Source organism: Vulpes vulpes, chromosome 16 (genome assembly GCF_048418805.1).
Source record: "Vulpes vulpes isolate BD-2025 chromosome 16, VulVul3, whole genome shotgun sequence".
NCBI lineage: Eukaryota > Metazoa > Chordata > Mammalia > Carnivora > Canidae > Vulpes > Vulpes vulpes.
Window position 1 is genome coordinate 92630991 of NC_132795.1, and position 12902 is coordinate 92643892.

The 12902-nt window shown below is 45.8% G+C and overlaps 1 pseudogene; it reads right to left on the reverse strand.

The window, feature by feature from the left end:
- Positions 1-9975: 9975 nt before the first annotated feature.
- LOC112915358 (glyceraldehyde-3-phosphate dehydrogenase-like) lies at positions 9976-11146 on the reverse strand (annotated as a pseudogene).
- Between the last annotated feature and the right edge of the window lie 1756 nt (positions 11147-12902).

Here is a 12902-nt window from a genome sequence, read left to right on the forward strand (position 1 = left end):
ACTGTCCTGCCTGCCACTCACGCGGAGATGAACACAAAGGGCCCAGCTGTGAAGAAGATCACAACAGGATTTGGTTTTGTTTTTATCCATCTCCAGCAGCTAAAACTACTTGTCAATCAGAGAGAGATGGGAAGTCACTAGAAAGACAGGAAACGTTTGAGGATGGAAACGCATCCCCCTTGGCCCGGTCATATGGCACGGATGTCTTTCCAGAGAAGTGCCAGGCTCTGTTTGGCAGGCGGGCATTAGGAGGGTGCTCCGCCCTCCTCACCCCACAATATTCACAGGTGTTGATTTTCTAGAAGGCAGGTGGGGGACGGGGGGGAGAAAAGGAGAGAAGAATAGCATCTTTATTTTTTTTTAAGATTTTATTTATTTATTCATGAGAGACACAGATGGGGGGTGGGGGGCAGAAACAGACAGAGGGAGACGCAGGCTCCACACAGGGAGCCCGGTATGGGATTTGATCCCAGTACTCCAGGATCATGCCCTGGGCCAAAGGCAGGCACCAAACTGCTGAGCCATCCAGGGAGCCCCAAATAGCATCTTTATTAATATTAGTATCTTTATTAGTATCATCAGAAGTATTGGGTCACAATACTTTTAAGCCCGTCTCACACTTGCATTGGGGGCTCCACTTCTCCCCACCCCAGCCCTCTTGGGAGGTGGGCTTTGCAGAAAACTCGGTTGCATTCAGAGGGGTTTCAGCAGGTATTGGTAGCATGGCTGGACGTTAGGACGAGAATTAAAAGAAAAGGAGAGGAAGTTGCAGCTGCTGTGGTCAGGGGTGCTCAGGGTATAGAAGTCTTGCCCATCTCACACACACACACACACACACACACACACACACAGAACTGATTCTGTTTTATTTTCCGACTATCCCACTTCATTCCAAGAAAGAGGCCAATTCATCTATTTCTTAACCTCAGGAGCACTTGCTAGGTGGAAAGCTGATGTTTCTAGAAGATGAACTCGTTCCCGAGGCTCAAATGAATACTGTATCGAGGAGTCTATACTACTGAGGATACTATATTATTCTGCAAGGGGGCAGCATCTGGGGGAGGGGGTGGGGTTGGGCTGGAGGAGGTGGAAGATTCTTGGCTTCCTTGGAGGATTGGGACCCCTCTCTGTGCTCTGTTTGTGCCCCAGGAATAGAGCAGGGCTTCCAGGAGGAATGAGGCTAGATCTAGGTCTGGGGAATACCCAGGTCATGCAGAGATAGTGTCGTGGTTAAAAGAAGTCAGGTGGCCGGGGTTTGAACCCAAGCTCTGCCACTTTCTGGGTATGTGCCATGGGATAGCCACTTCCCTTTGTGTGTCTCCGTTTTCTCACCCGTAAAATGAAAAATATTTATGTATCCCACAAACATTTCTTGAACTGTAAGCCCGGTGGGTGCTGTCCTAGGGGCTTGAGAGACAGAAATAAACAAAATAAAGATCCTGCCCTCTTGGAGCTTACCAGTAGGGGAGGCAGACCGAAAACCCTATTGGTATGTAAATCCTAGAGCAGAGTGTGTCAGAAGAAAGTGCTATGGAAACAAAAATAGCCCAAGGGAAGGAGAGGGGTGGCTGTGTGTGTTTGGGGTGGGGGGTGGGGTGAGGCAGAGATGTGGGCAGTTAGCGTGGGCCTCACTGGGAAGGTCATAGTTAGGCAAAGACTTGGAGATGGGGGAGAACCATGAGTTACCTGGGGAGAGTATGTTCTAGACCAAAGAGTAGTTGCCTCATATGAAATTATTTATGTGAAGCACTACAGAGTCCCTGGTGCTTTAGCAACTTTCCAAAAACGTTAGTTGATATTTTCATCTTCCTGCCCAGGTGTGGCCCAGCGGCCAGCAGCCAGCAGCCAGCAGGGTACACTGCGGGCATGGGCCATGGGCCCCAGCGCGGTTAGCAGCACACCCCGAACCAGGCAAGCAGGAGCAGGGGTACAGAACGTGCCGGCAAGGACCCCTGGGGAAGGACCCATGGGTGGAGATGCTGGAGGCGGCGCCCAAGGGCTCTGCGGCGGGGACAGGTAGACAGGCCTGGTCGGAGGGGCTGGTGGCCCAGGTGGGGGCAAAGCCAACGGACATGTGAGTAAAGTTACATTTCCTTCTGACCTGCAGCCCATCGGCAACTACTGGAGGCTACAGGGGACAGTCTTCCGGGACACCCCAACTATCTTAAGGTTAATGCTTTGCTAGAGGGAGAAACGACCTTACTTGACAACAGCTGGGCCTCCAGGGTCCTGTGAGGCTTTACCATCTGAAAGTCCTTTTGGAAACTTCCCTTGCCTTTACCTCCCCCAACTCCAGAGCAGACAGACGGTTGCTCCTCACTGTCAGGGGGCAGCCCTTTCTGCCCACAGGGCCTGTCCCCTGCTTTAATACAGCCACTTTTTTTGCACCAAAGAAGTCTCAAGAATTCTTTCCTGGGCTCCAAACCCCAACATTTCCGACATCAGTGATGGGACAGGGTGGCACGTGGCTCTGGGGAAGCAAGTTCACCCACAGCCCAAAATGTTGGGGCTCCATAGATCTGAGGGCCTTAATTGTGTTTGAATTCTAAAGTGTTGAAATCCTGGAAAAGGCTTTAATGCTTTTCTAATGTGACCTGTTCCTTTTTATTATTATTTTAAGATTTTATTTATTTATTTGACAGAGAGAGAGAGAGAGAGAGAGAGAGAGAGTAGAAGCAGGGGGAGCAGCAGGCAGAGGGAGAGAGACTGACGTGGGGCTCGATCCCAGGACCCCAGGCTCAAGACCTGAGCCCAAGGCAGACGCTGCACACTGAGCCACCCCTGACCCATTCCTTTTTATAAGCAAAGGAACTGAAACTCAGAAACATGAAACAATTTGCACAACTTGTCAGGGCTCTTTCATTCACGGGGACAGAGACCCAACTCAAACCAAATGAATAAACGAAGGGAATGTACTGGCTGCTCTAACTGTGAGGACGGGGACTGGTCCACACGCCAGCATCTAGACAGAAATTTAGGTGTGAAATCCAAGATTTATGGCAGAGATGAAGAGTAGACTGCTGTCACACTATTCGGGGAAGACAAAGGCAGGCGGAGGCTCCCTGGACTGTACAAGACTTTTCTCAAAACGCATGTGGTCTATTTCCCAGAACAAAATAAATCAAATGTCTGCTCTGTGGGAGGCAGAGGACTGCTCGCAATCCTAAATGGCACTTTCCTCCAAAGACTTCTAAAATGGAAGTCGTAAACCAATGGGCCTTGAACCGAATGAAATCTCCAGGTGTGCTGTTCTGATTCACACAGTGGGATGTTTTTGTGGTTTTTTTTTTACAAAATCATTCACTTAAATAAATGTTGAGCACAACGTGTCAGGTACTAGTCTAGGCACTTGGCATGCAAGAGCTAACAAGACAAGGCGAACAATTCCTGCCCCCCTATATTTTGATTATAATGATAGGAAATGGGCAGAACAATCAATGTGTTTTTTGAATTATTATTTATTTAGAAGGTGATAAATAGTATGGAGGAGGGGAAAAAAACAGAGAAAGGGTTGAGAGTACAGGAGGGAGGGAGAAGGTGTTGCAATTTTAAGGAAGGTGGTCAGGAAAGGCTTTACTGAGAAGGTGAAGTTTAGACAGAAAGATCTGAAGAGAAGAAGGACCAGGTCTTGCAGGTGTCTAAGAGGAAGAGCATTCCAGAAGGACCAGCAGGTGCGGAGACCGTGAGGCAGAGGCATTCCTATGACATTTAGGAAACAGCAGGGGTGTCTGGTCTGGGTTTTGACTTCATTTTGTTTAGAATTCGTATGCGCTGCCAACATTTAAATGTTGACGGAGTTCACATTGACATCCAGATTTCCAGCTTCTCTTGAAAAAAAAAATATATATATATATTATTATTTTTTTGGTTAAGACCCAGCAATGCTGGCCCCAAAATATTTCATAAGAAAACAAGCTAGATCTATCTGAGCCCCGCTCTTCTATAATGGGAGGAGCTCCTCCAATTCAACACGGTTCCCCTCCCACTCCTAGTTCCCTGATAGCCACTTTATTCATTTTAATTGCCTGCTAGTCAAGCCCCTGCAAGCATTTAAGCCCGCGTGGTCTGCCTACTAGGCCAGGCTAGGCTATGGTCATAAGTAAACCCTGACAGCTCAGTGGCTTAATTTCACAGATTTATTTCTCATTCACACAAAATCCAGTAGGGGTGGGGTAATTCTTCTAGGCATCTGTCCTTCGTGCAGTAGCTCCAGGATCCAGATTATTTCCATTTTGTGGCCCTACCATTGCAACTCATCGGCTTCACGGTCACCACAGACAGGAGAGAGAGAGCATGGAGGAGACACACTTGCCCTTAGGTACTCCCCTTGGAAATGACACACATCACTCCTGCTCACATCGAATTGGCTAGAACTAGTCAATGGCCTTGCCAACCTGCAGAGAAGCTGAGAAGTGTTGTCTTCAGGGTCCAGGGAAGGAGAAAGAACTGGATAGAGGTAAGAAGTAGTAGTCTCTTCCCTACCTCTGTTTATAATTGTTTTTTTTTTAAAGGGGACCTGGGTGGCTCAGTTGGTTAAGCCTCGGACTTTTGATTTCGTTCAGGTGGTGGTCTCGGGGTCATGGCATCCAGAACTGCATCAGAGTCCCCGCGGGGCAGGGAGTCTGCTTGAGATTCTCTCCCACTGCCCCTCTTACTCACCCATGAGCATGCATGCACTCATGCTCCCTCTCTAAAATAAATTTAAACATCTTAAAAAAAAAAAAAAGAAAGAAAAAGAAAACTGTGCTTAAAAACTGTGCATGTAGTCCCAGCCAGAGCCACCTGGTTATATCTACACGATGTGATGTCACTGAGAATTTCCCAGAGAGCTGAGCCAGCCAGCCAGATGGCTGATTTATCTAAGCAGTCTTTGGTAAATTATACATGACACAGAGGTGAAGCGCAGGAGCTCTGGAATCAAGCAGCTTCTCTAAATTATGGCTCCATCATTTCTATTCTAACAGTGTGACTTTGGCCAAGTCTTTTAACCTCTCCAAGCCTGTGTTCTCATCTTTAACTTGCAGATTATAAGGGTGCCTGCATATATGGTTAATGTGAAGAGTAAAAGGTGTTATACATACAAGTGCTTTGAAGAATATTTACTAAGTACCCATCAAGTCTTTTTTTTTTTTAAGATTTTATTTATTTATTCATAGAGATGCAGAGAGAGAGAGAGAGAGAGAGAGAGAGAGGCAGAGACACAGGCAGAGGGAGAAGCAGGCTCCTTGCAGAGAGCCTGACATGGGACTCGATCCTGGGTCTCCAGGATCACGCCCTGGGCTGCAGGCGGCGCTAAACCTAAACCGCTGCGCCACTGGGGCTGCCCCCCATCAAGTCTTAAATAAATGTTAGCTTTATTATCCTGAGATGTTTTTAAACGTTATGCTGTGAAGTAATTCAAGATGGATATGTTGCAAAAGGAGTACAAAGAATTTCCATATACTTTTCTCAAATTCCCCAAATGTTACTATATTATCACACTTTATTATTGTCAGCCTCTCTCTACACATGTGCAACTTTTCTTCTGAAATGTTTGAGAGTAAATTACAAACATGATACCTCTTTACCTCTAAATATCTCGCTATGCATTTTCTATTTTATTTTATTTTATTATTTTATTTCTGTGCGTTTTCTAAAAGCAAGGACATTTTCTTACATAACCATAGTATAATTGCCAAAATCAAGAAATTGGCATTGAAACAATAGTATGAAGTCTACAAAACTTATTCAGATTTTGCCAATTGCCCCACTAATGTCCCTTTTCTGGTCCAGGATCAGATTCTGAACCATATACGGTGTTTAGTTGCCACATTTCTTTAATCTGTTTTAATTTGAAACAGTTCTTTCACGACCTTGACATGTTTTAAGAAACCAGGCTAGTTCTTTTGCAGAATATTCCTCAGTTTGGGTTCGTCTGATGTTTCTTCATGATTAGATCAAGGTTATGCATTTTTGTCAGAAATATTCCAAAAGCTGTTTGTAGCCTCCTCATCGCTTCATGTCAAGGGGCACATGATGCCTTTTTGTGCCATTAGTGATGGTGTTCCCTTTGATCACTTGCTTGAAGTGGCATCTGCCAGATTTCTCCATTGTACTTGAGTAATTTTACCTTCGTAGTAAGTAGTTTCTGGGGAGATACTCTGAAACTGTCTGAATGTCCTGTTTTTCATCCTACTTTTGCCCATTAATTTTAGCTTTTCTTGGGGTGCCTGGCTGGCCCAATCAGAAAGAGCATTTGACTCTTTTTTTTTTTAATTAATTTTTATTGGTGTTCAATTTACCAACATACAGAAAAACACCCAGTGCTCATCCCGTCAAGTGTCCGCCTCAGTGCCCGTCACCCATTCCCCCCCACTCCCCGCCCTCCTCCCCTTCGACCACCCCTAGTTCGTTTCCCAGAGTTAGGAGTCTTTATGTTCTGTCTCCCTTCCTGATATTTCCCACACATTTCTTCTCCCTTCCTTTATATTCCCTTTCACTATTATTTATATTCCCCAAATGAATGAGAACATACACTGTTTGTCCTTCTCCGATTGACTTACTTCACTCAGCATAATACCCTCCAGTTCCATCCACGTTGAAGCAAATGGTGGGTATTTGTCGTTTCTAATGGCTGAGGAATATTCCATCGTATACATAGACCACAGCTTCTTTATCCATTCATCTTTCGATGGACACGGAGGCTCCTTCCACAGTTTGGCTATTGTGGACATTGCTGCTAGAAACATCGGGGTGCAGGTGTCCCGACGTTTCACTGCATCTGTATCTTTGGGGTAAATCCCCAACAGTGCAATTGCCGGGTCGTAGGGCAGGTCTATTTTTAACTCTTTGAGGAACCTCCACACATTTTTCCAGAGTGGCTGCACCAGTTCACATTCCCACCAACAGTGTAAGAGGGTTCCCCTTCCTCCACATCCTCTCCAACATTTGTTGTTTCCTGCCTTGTTAATTTTCCCCATTCTCACTGGTGTGAGGTGGTATCTCATTGTGGTTTTGATTTGTATTTCCCTGATGGCAAGTGATGCAGAGCATTTTCTCATGTGCATGTTGGCCATGTCCATGTCTTCCTCTGTGAGATTTCTCTTCATGTCTTTTGCCCATTTCATGATTGGATTGTTTGTTTCTTTGGTGTTGAGTTTAATAAGTTCTTTATAGATTTTGGAAACTAGCCCTTTATCTGATATGTCATTTGCAAATATCTTCTCCCATTCTGTAGGTTGTCTTTTAGTTTTGTTGATTGTAACGTTTGCTGTGCAAAAGCTTCTTATCTTGATGAAGTCCCAATAGTTCATTTTTGCTTTTGTTTCTTTTGCCTTTGTGGATGTATCTTGCAAGAAGTTACTGTGGCCAAGTTCAAAAAGGGTGTTGCCTGTGTTGTCCTCTATGATTTTGATGGAATCTTGTCTCACATTTAGATCTCTCATCCATTTTGAGTTTATCTTTGTGTATGGTGTAAGGGAGTGGTCCAGTTTCATTCTTCTGCATGTGGATGTCCAATTTTCCCAACACCATTTATTAAAGAGACTGTCTTTCTTCCAATGGATAGTCTTTCCTGTTTTGTCGAATATTAGTTGACCATAAAGTTCAGGGTCCACTTCTGGGTTCTCTATTCTGTTCCATTGATCTATGTGTCTGTTTTTGTGCCAGTACCACACTGTCTTGATGACAACAGCTTTGTAGTACAACCTGAAATCTGGCATTGTGATGCCCCCAGCTATGGTTTTCTTTTTTAAAATTCCCCTGGCTGGGATCCCTGGGTGGCGCAGTGGTTTGGCACCTGCCTTTGGCCCAGGGCGTGATCCTGGAGACCCTGGATCGAATCCCACGTCAGGCTCCTGGTACATGGAGCCTGCTTCTCCCTCTGCCTCTCTGCCTCTCTCTGCCTCTCTCTCTCTCTCTCTCTCTCTCTCTCTGTGTGTGTGACTATCATAAATAAATAAAAAAATTTTAAAAAATTTAAAAAAAATTCCCCTGGCTATTCGGGGTCTTTTCTGATTCCACAAAAATCTTAAAATAATTTGTTCTAACTCTCTGAAGAAAGTCCATGGTATTTTGATAGGGATTGCATTAAACGTGTAAATTGCCCTGGGTAGCATTGACATTTTTACAATATTAATTCTGCCAATCCATGAGCATGGAATATTTTTCCATCTCTTTGTGTCTTCCTCAATTTCTTTCAGAAGTGTTCTATAGTTTTTAGGGTATAGATCCTTTACCTCTTTGGTTAGGTTTATTCCTAGGTATCTTATGATTTTGGGTGCAATTGTAAATGGGATTGACTCCTTAATTTCTCTTTCTTCAGTCTCATTGTTAGTGTATAGAAATGCCATTGATTTCTGGGCATTGATTTTGTATCCTGCCACGCTACCAAATTGCTGTATGAGTTCTAGCAATCTTGGGGTGGAGGCTTTTGGGTTTTCTATGTAGAGTATCATGTCATCGGCGAAGAGGGAGAGTTTGACTTCTTATTTGCCAATTTGAATGCCTTTAATGTCTTTTTGTTGTCTGATTGCTGAGGCGAGGACTTCCAGAACTATGTTGAACAGCAGTGGTGAGAGTGGACATCCCTGTCTTGTTCCTGATCTTAGGGGAAAGGCTCCCAGTGCTTCCCCATTGAGAATGATATTTGCTGTGGGCTTTTCGTAGATGGCTTTTAAGATGTCGAGGAAAGTTCCCTCTATCCCAACACTCTGAAGGGTTTTGATCAGGAATGGATGCTGTATTTTGTCAAATGCTTTCTCTGCATCTAATGAGAGGATCATATGGTTCTTGGTTTTTCTCTTGCTGATATGATGAATCACATTGATGGTTTTACGAGTGTTGAACCAGCCTTGTGTCCCGGGGATAAATCCTACTTGGTCATGGTGAATAATTTTCTTAATGTGTTGTTGGATCCTATTGGCTAGTATCTTGTTGAGAATTTTTGCATCCGTGTTCATCAGGGATATTGGTCTGTAATTCTCCTTTTTGGTGGGGTCTTTGTCTGGTTTCAGAATTAAGGTGATGCTGGCCTCATAGAACGAATTTGGAAGTACTCCATCTCTTTCTATCCTTCCAAACAGCTTTAGTAGAATAGGTATGATTTCTTCTTTAAACGTTTGATAGAATTCCCCTGGGAAGCCATCTGGCCCTGGACTCTTGTGTCTTGGGAGGTTTTTGATGACTGCTTCAATTTCCTCTCTGGTTATTGGCCTGTTCAGGTTTTCTATTTCTTCCTGCTCCAGTTTTGGTAGTTTGTGGCCTTCCAGGAATGCGTCCATTTCTTCTAGATTGCCTGATTTATTGGCGTATTGCTGTTCATAATATGTTTTTAAAATCGTTTGTATTTCCTTGGTGTTGGTAGTGATCTCTCCTTAGCATTTGACTCTTGATCTCAGGGTTGTGAGTTTGAGCCCCACGCTGGGTGTAGAGATTACTAAAAGAAATAAATAAAATTAAAAAAATTTTTTTTAGCTTTCCTTGATGAATCTGAAGCAATTATTACTGTGGTGGTGGCTAAACAGCAAATTTATTTTTTTTAAGATTTTATTTCTTTATTTATGAGAGACACAGAGGCAGAGACACAGGCAGAGGGAGAAGCAGGCTTACTGTGGGGAGCATGATGTGGGACTCAATCCCAGGACCCTGGGATCACACCCTGAGCCAAAGGCAGATGCTCAACTGCTGAGCCACCCATGTGCCCCTAAATAACAAATTTCTAATGCTGGCATTCCTTCTACATTCCTCATTAGTTATCATTACACATCAGTGCATCTTGAGCCTCTCAAAGGAATGGGCCCTCGGTGTGAGGCTAGGAGATGTGTCATTAAATTAAAGATAGTGAACAATGAAAGAATGTGGCAACATCAAGGGATTCATGGAATGAGCACAGTTGTTTTTGGTTTTTTTGGTTTTTTTTTGGCTGTGTACAGTATACTTTATTGATGGTACATGACAAGGTAGGGCTCCCCGAGCCCCTCCCCTTCCTCGGGGTCTAGGATGTAAATTGGAGGTCAGGAGATTCTCAGTGTGTTGGGGGATTAAGTTGGGGCAGGGACTCCCCAGCAGCTGAGGGCCTCTCTCTTCCTCTTGTTCTTGCTGGGGCTGGTGGTCCAGGAAGCTCTTACTCCTTGGAGGCCATGTGGACCATGAGGTCCACCACCAGGTTGCTGTAGCCAAATTCATTGTCATACCAGGAAATGAGCTTGACGAAGTGGTCATTGAGGGCAATGCCAGCCCTGGCGTCAAAGGTGGAAGAGTGGGTGTCACTGTTGAAGTCACAGGAGACAACCTGGTCCTCAGTGTAGCCCAGGAAGCCCTTGAGGGGGCCCTCCGATGCCTGCTTCACTACCTTCTTGATGTCATCATATTTGGCAGCTTTCTCCAGGCAGCAGGTCAGATCCACAACTGACACATTGGGGGTGGGGACACAGAAGGCCATGCCAGTGAGCTCCCGTTCAGCTCAGGGATGACCTTGCCCACAGCCTTGGCGGCACCAGTGGAAGCAGAGATGATGTTCTGGGCAGCCCCTTGGCAGTCATGCCACAGCTTCCCAGAGGGGCCGTCCACGGTCTTCTGGGTGGCAGTGATGGCATGGACGGTGGTCATGAGGCCCTCCACGATGCCGAAGTGGTCATGGATGACTTTGGCTAGAGGAGCCAAGCAGTTGGTGGTGCAGGAGGCATTGCTGACAATCTTGAGGGAGTTGTCATACTTCTCGTGGTTCAAGCTCATCACAAACATGGGGGCATCAGCAGAAGGAGCAGAGATGATGACCCTCTTGGCCCCGCCCTCCAAGTGAGCCCCAGCCTTCTCCATGGTGGTGAAGACCCCAGTGGACTCCACAACATACTCAGCACCAGCATCACCCCATTTGATGTTGGCAGGATCTCGCTCCTGGAAGATGGAGATAGACTTCCCATTGATGACAAGTTTCCCATTGTCAGCCTTGATTGTGCCGTGGAATTTGCCATGGGCAGAATCATACTGGAACATGTACACCATGTAGTTGAGATCAATGAAGGGGTCATTGATGGCGACAATATTCACTTTGCCAGAGTTGAAAGCAGCCCTGGTGACCAGGCGCCCAATACGGCCAAATCCGTTCACTCCGACCTTCACCATCGTGTCTCGGGGACGCGGCTGGCACCGCACCAGAAGATGCGGCTGTCTGTCGAACAGGGAGGAGCAGAGCGCAGCACAGTTGTTTCTGTAGGAACTCGCAATTTCCAACATGAATGAATGTGGCCACCATCACCACCCACAGCCTTTCTAAACTGGTGAATTAGGGTTGGGTAGCCTGGTGCGTGTCTGCACATCTTTCAAGTTATCCAAAATAAACTGTGCCTCCTAGGACCTGGCTGGCATCCTCTTGGTCACATCAAAGCAGGAGGGAGTGTTGCCAGGCTTTCAGAGAGCATGGCAATGAAAGAGAAATCAAGGATGGATGCATGCAGAGAAGAGGAATCCGCGTGAAGGGGCATTTGGGGTGTTTTGACTGTTAGGGCTCATGCAACAGAAGAGCCAGTGAGAGAGAAAGGCTAGAGCGGGGAATAGCACAGTGTTATGGAAACCATGGTAGGAATCCAAAGAAGGAGAAAGCATCCAGGGTTATCTTCTGCTCCTGAGTAGAGTCTTGGATTTGGAGTCACTTGGGGGCTTTAGATTAGAAACACTTGGGTTGAACACTTTTGATATGCCTGACTCCGTAAAATAAGGGAGAAACTCCCCATGGGCCCTGGGGTGTCTGGCCAACTCCTTTCCCTGAAACCAAAGTCACACGGCCAGTCCTCTGCCCAAGTCCACCAGGATGTACCAGACCTGCCGAAAGGGCCTGGGGGGCATCTCTGTTCCCTCTAGCCTCTACAAAAAGAACCAAGCCCAAGGTCCTGGTGTGTCTGACTCCGCTTTACCTCTGTAATAGCAGCTTGCAAAAACCGCACCTCCCCTCAGGAATCTCATTTACCTCCTTTTCCCTCTCCAAGCCCCAGCTGTCCCCCTTCCCTAAGCATTGCCCACAGTCAGGAGTATCAAGGGTTACAGCAGTCAGCAGCATGACCTCATTGGATGTGCGCTGATGCAGTGCATGGATGACTTTTGAGAGGCCAATTTTTTAAAGATTTTTAATTTATTTATTTGACAGAGAGAGAGAGAGAGCAAGCACAAGCAGGGGGAGCAGCAGCAGGAGAGAGAGAGGCAGGCTCCCTGTTGAGCAGGGAGCCCTCATGGGGCTCGATCCCAGGACCCCAGGATCATGACCTGAGCCACCCAGGCACCCCTGAAAAGCCAGTTTTAATAAAAATTGTGAGAGTTCCAGATAAATTAGCTACAGCCTACACTTTCCAGAAAGACAGGTTAGCTAGCAATGTGACAGGAAAGCATAGCTGTGGCATAGGTTTTTGCAGTCAAGACAACAGGGCATGTTTTTAAGAAGCTAGAGGAGAACAAGAACTTGAAGATGCCAGAAAGAGGGACATAATGAACAATGGGGATTAAGTGGAGAATCATTGGTGAAAAACCCCCAGGAAAGGTCAGCTCTGCGGTGAAAAATAGGATGTGGCTTCTCTGGAAATAGAAAGAATGAAGAGGAAAAAGCTAAGGATGGATGGTGATGCACGCAAAACTGAGATAGTAGAGAGAAGAGATGAGGCCTTGACCTTCTCAGTAAATTAGGCGTAGAGGGCATCTGTGGCAGTAGGGGGAGGTCAAAAGTTCTTTAAGAAGAGTGAGGAGAGTTTGGAACAGCTGCCTCCCAGAAGTCACTAGAAGTTAAGAGGAATAAAAAGGCTGCTCTGACAACAAAATGACTTATGAATCTGAAAAACAAGCATGCCCGGATAATGCATTGGGTACAGATTGATTTTCTCCAGAAAAGTCTTTACAGGTCTCTGCTGATTGTAATGCTTGTTGGACCATCTATCTGA